Genomic DNA, 5,826 nt, shown 5'->3' on the forward strand with positions numbered 1-5,826 from the left:
AAATCGCTGTACTGTATATTCGGTTTCTTTTCATCATGTTCATCTCCCTCTGCAACTTTTATTTACCAATAATAATAAAATCCATGGATTTTATAAATCCGCATCAAATCAAAATACCATGGATTTTAAAGGATGATAATCAAGACCCAAAGCCATATCCAGATAAAGTTACTTTTTATCATGTTCCTTTATGCTCAGTCTTTTCCAGTAACAATAATAATTCCATGGATTATGTCAAGTATGAAGCATAATCTAAAATTGTTGGTAGCCTTCCATTCAAGAATAAAACCCCACAGTGGTTACTAACTTAAAAGTGACAAAAGTAATAATAATGAATACAAATGAAGTAGAAATGTGTTAATTTGATGTGGTCCAACAAAATTATTTTTCAAAGCAAAATCAGTCCATGAGATTTCTTCAGACGACAGAGGTGCTTTAAAATACAATCTTAATTCATTCTGCGACCAAATCATCTTTCCCATTGAAATGAGTGGAAATGCTGTTAATACGTTCCAGCCTACCCGCCCCCCCCCAAAAAAAATTTCAATGTCCTTTTTGATGAGTAAATAGCACGCTACAATTGTGTACTTCATAAAAACATACAGTAATGACAATTTATTAGAATGTCAAGAATTAAACAGTTTTTGCTTCAATTAATCGGATATTGTTCTACTCCTGGTGTGTGCGCCTTGACCACCCAGGGGCAGTACAATACACAAATACGAATATCAAGTACCGAGCCGGTCAAAACTCCTCTGTAAGCCGCAGTAATATGAGTCGTTTCTTCGCAGAGGATTAAGAATATACACCTGTGAGTGATGTTATATTATTATGTGTTGCCCCACTATTTGTGTTTGTATATCCGTTGCTTGAAAGGTAATAACACTGCAACACTGATGCGATTGGTTATTCGTCTACTGCATTTTGTATTGTTTGGTAGCATTAAGCCCAACAGACTTAAAAGAAAGTTAATTGTTGTTTTAAGTAGACAATGTGTAAATCCCTTTGCTTAATGCTTAGTTTGACAGTAAACCTAAACTAGAATCGGCTTGTTGTGTAGTGAATTGAGTTTGCTGCTGCCATACAGTGCTCGTATCAAACGATTTTGCTCGCAAGTCAAAGCAAAAAAAAGTAAATGTCCAAATGACGGCTGGTATCGCGAAAAACTTGAAAGCCGGGTCACTGGTTTCTTAAGGCGGCAATGTATTTTTGATGAGATTTTTGATGTTTTGATGATGTTGATATTTTTCGCTACTGCGCTTTCTGTCACGCTTCGCTCGAGAATGCCTGGAACGTCTTGAGATTTCATTGAATCCTGCACAGACGGAGCGAAGCGGATCCAGAACAAAACCGAGTCTACGCCGTGTTTCACAGTAGAATACTGTACCCTCCACTGAGAAACATGGAGGAGGCTCCCGCTTTGTCCTGGGGCTGCTTTACATCAAGCACGGGGCATCTTCGATCTGCATGCAGGGTACTCTGAAATCTGAAGTTTCAGGTTCTTTCAGTGGCCATTATGGGTGTTCTCAATTTTTTTTTTTGTTCTCTCAATTTTGTCTTGGTTTTTATTGAGAGTTAAGGTACTTTTTCAGATCCAGTGTGATTGTATTTGTTTTTGTAGCCTGTTCGTCAGACGCTAGAACGCCCCGAGGAAGAGGAGGAGGGGGTTTAAGGAAGGGGATTTATTGGAAAAGCTGCAGTAGCTTCCTCTTGAATCACGACTTTCACCTAATCTCCTAGCTGATCCTGGCAAAGGATTTTTGGGCTGTTGTTTTTTAACCTCTCTGCTGCTTTACAATGCAAATTCCCCCTGATGTGCGGGGAAATGCGGATTTGATATTTTTTTAATATACGTTTTTAATGACATTGAATAAAAAATGTGGGAAGAAACCGGCGAGCCCGGAGAAAACCCACGCAGGCACGGGGAGAACACGGAAACTCCACACAGGCGGGGGCGGGATCTGAACCCCGGTCCTCAGAACTGTGAGGCAGATGTGCTAACCAGTCGGTCACCGTGCCACCATGTATTTAAATATTTGACAAAATTGTAAAAAAATAATACTTGCATTTCATTCATGAAAATCAAACATTTGGAATTGTATTCAATTGTTTGAGTTTATTTTATTATTTGTTTTTATATCATTATAATAAATATGAAATACACTGTTTTTATTATATTTTGCATTTTATTTTTATATTTCTTATATAAAATAAACATTTAAGATAGGAATTTTTAAAATATTTTGCATATCATGTGTATAATTGTATTTACTTGGTATTTATATAAATTTCGTTTGAATTGTTTCTATTAGTATACTATGATTTATTTGCGTTTAAAATAAATGTATCACGATACGATCCCTTCATTTGTTCATTTATCCTTTTATTTTTACAAAAAGTAATACTAATAACCAAGCTTACTTTACAAAAGGTGTTTTGCTCTGCAGTGAGGGTTTAAAAAAAACGAAAACAAAAAACCAAGCATGCTGGTGTTGATTTCAGTTCCATCTCATGTGAAGAAATGTCGGCGTGTGACGTGAAGCGGCTGGGTGACCGGTAACTTCAACAGACTTGGGAAACTTTTCAAAGGTTTAATGTGTCAATCAAACTGCAGCAGGGTAAACAACATCCCCAAAGACACGCTACATTTGGATGCGATGTCATGTAGTCATGTGTAATGCAGCCGTGAGCGTGTGTTTTAACAGACATTTTAAAACCTTAAAGTTGACTTTTTACCATGCTGATCAAACCTTTTTATCTTTGTAGTTCAGAATCTTTCTAGCGTGGTTTTGTGTGAAGATGTTTATTAAGTGTCGTGTGACAGTGAATCAAAGTCTTTTCATTTTTATTCGTTATGCTCATTATAATCTCTCATTGGGGAATTCATCTTAAACTCTGAAGTATATCTGGAGATTTAATCATGTTTTGCTGAGTCTTGCGTGTTTTTAAGTTTTGTTGATATTTATTGCAGTCATGCATCATGCTGATTGAATTTTAGGAAGAAGGTTACAAGATTTCTTTCCTTGGAGTTAATTCCTTAAAAAAAAAAAAAAAAAAAAAAAAAAGTCTGTTTTTTGTAAGTTATTTGCTCAAGCCTTCTGGGACAGTCATTCTACCTCTGAAGTTTCTGTGAAATTTTGAATTCAAATACAACTTCATGTTATTAATTTTCTTTGTTTAACCTGAGAAGGCAACCAAGAACATTTTCTCATTTTAAAATGCCAACCGGGAGACAAATTAGGGTTCGGTGTTTTGCCCTAGGACACTTTGACAGCCGGACGGTCGGAACAAATAGTCAGCGGATGACCCACTCTACCATCAGAGACACAGCGTTATACCAAGCGTTACAATCCCATCCATCCATTTTCTGAGCCGCTTATCCTCACGAGGGTCGCGGGCGTGCTGGAGCCTATCCCAGCTATCTCCGGCGAGAGGCGGGGTACACCCTGAACTGGTTGCCAGCCAATCGCAGGGCATACATAAACAAACAACCATTCACACTCACACCTACGGGCAATTTTAAGAGTCTTCAATCAACCTACCACGCATGGTTTTGGGATGTGGGAGGAAACCGGAGTGCCCGGAGAAAACCCACGCAGGCACGGGGAGAACACGGAAACTCCACACAGGCGGGGCCGGGGATCGAACCCCAAACCTCAGAACTGTGAGGCAGACGCTCTAACCAGTCGGCCATTGTGCCGCACTTACAATCACTCATGAGGAAATTCAATTTATGCTCCGCTGTAGATTTAGAAATTTAATGAAGTTATGTGCGACAGCGAATCGACCGCCAGTTTTTCGCATTTTCTGTTTCATCATCATCATTTCCTAGGAAATTGAGATTTATTGGAATCTTGTGACGTCGAAACATATCTGCTATTCGTTTGCCTGTCTACGGCTTTTCCCATTATGTGTTAGCAATAAGCTCGCCGACTTTAAGGTAACGTTATTTGACAACGTGTAATTGTCTTTCTTTTCGGTTTACTTTAACAATAAACTGGGAGTGGCATTAAACAGCTCGAAGCCTCTTTTTGAAGAATATTTCACAATCTGTCCTCATGAGTGTACCACACATGCGTTCGAAAACAGCGGGTTATTTTCTGATCTGTTTGAAGCAGTTCTTTAAGCTCCAGGTTTGGTCTTCCTTTTTTAAATTAGATGCCGTTATGATTAGTAGTCCTTGTTTTGATGTTTTCAAAGAATGTGATCGTATGCTCTCGTGCGCCCTCTTCAGTGTTGCAAAGTACCGTCCGCCTCACCTGGCGCTATTTTAGTTGGTTTTACTCCAAGAGTAAACGAAATATTGTTAGCATCGTAGCATAGTTGGCTAAGTCATATTTGAACATTTTCAGGGGGAAGTTTTATTATTATTTTTTTTTTTTTTAACTGATTTGGTAACAGTAAGTTAAAAATGACTTGGACAATTATGCTAAGGATAAGTAACACATATTTAGCACATTAGCCTGACTATGGAAAATTATTCAAATGAAAAGTGTCTGAAAACATAGTGGCGATGTGAAGAGGCCAATTCCAAGCCTCTTCAACCCACTTCGCATGTAATTTCAATCTGAAGCAAAGTGCGGCTGCTGGGTCAAAATGGGTATTGGATAAAACTGACAGTAAACTTTTTTTTTTTTTTTTTACTTTTGTACTTCATTACATTTCACAGTCTGTACTTACGCTGAAACGGTGGCGATAAGTCAGTACTTCTACTTTTTTTTTTTTTTTTAAACACAAGCATCTGCACTTCTACTTCAGTACAGCGTACTTCTGCCACCTGCAAGTATTAAATTAGTCAAGATGGATCCAACCAGGTGACCGCGTGTACGGGGTGCAGACACCTTGATAAATGCTTACCAAAACAAAGCGGCAGGCGAATCCCGCCGAGACCAGCGCGTTCGGCGATCTCTCTTCCCCACATCGACTGGAGAGCACTCCCCTACTATTTTGTCCTATTTTAATTTGAAGTGATTTTTTAATCTGTGTCCAGCCTGCCGACTCATTCAAATGCCACCCTCGGTCGGTTCAGCAGCATGCATTCGCAGCCTTTAATAATGCAGCTTCGCGTCTAAAATTATAGTCTTAATTTTCATCATTAATTAACTTTAGTGTCAGCGCTACCGACAACAACACACGCGCGCGGTTGTCTATTGTATGGACGCTGACAACACATTGGGGAACAGTTTGAAATTTAGTGACTACATTAGTGAGGACGACAATTTGAGTTATGAGACGGCGTTGCCACCGTGCCATACGCTGTCAGGCTTATTCAATCACCTTTTGTTCCACATCGGTGGGGAGAGGAAGTGTCAGGAAAAGCCCACTAGAACAGCTGAACTTGATTTGGGGTTAACCAGAAGCACTTTGAATGGTGGCAGGCGTGTGCCGACTCCCATTTAACGAGTTTGAATGTGGTGGGTTCTGAACACAGCCACATCCCCAGTTATGAAGGTTTATACTTTTGCAACCACATTTCGATTACATTTTTTTTTTTTTTACTAAAGATTGCTTTTTAAAGATTTTGTGATATGATTTTTTTAAATCACAAAAACCTTGCATGTGTGTTGACTTTTTACATCCACTGTATTACGGTACAGTGGTGCGTTGAGATACAGTTGAAAAACACAGAAAATACTAATTTAGTTGTTAATTAATGTATAGATTGCCAGCTAATATAGTCACAGTCAGACCTCTGTAAATATGTTTTTTTCCTCCACAGAATTGATGCGCGAGTTTTTTTTTTTTAACATTCATTCAACAGATTTGTTGTTTATTAATCAGAAGCTGTTGCAAAACACTCAACAAGTGTATATATAAAAAAAAAGT

This window comes from Phycodurus eques, chromosome 9 (assembly GCF_024500275.1).
Source record: "Phycodurus eques isolate BA_2022a chromosome 9, UOR_Pequ_1.1, whole genome shotgun sequence".
Lineage (NCBI taxonomy): Eukaryota > Metazoa > Chordata > Actinopteri > Syngnathiformes > Syngnathidae > Phycodurus > Phycodurus eques.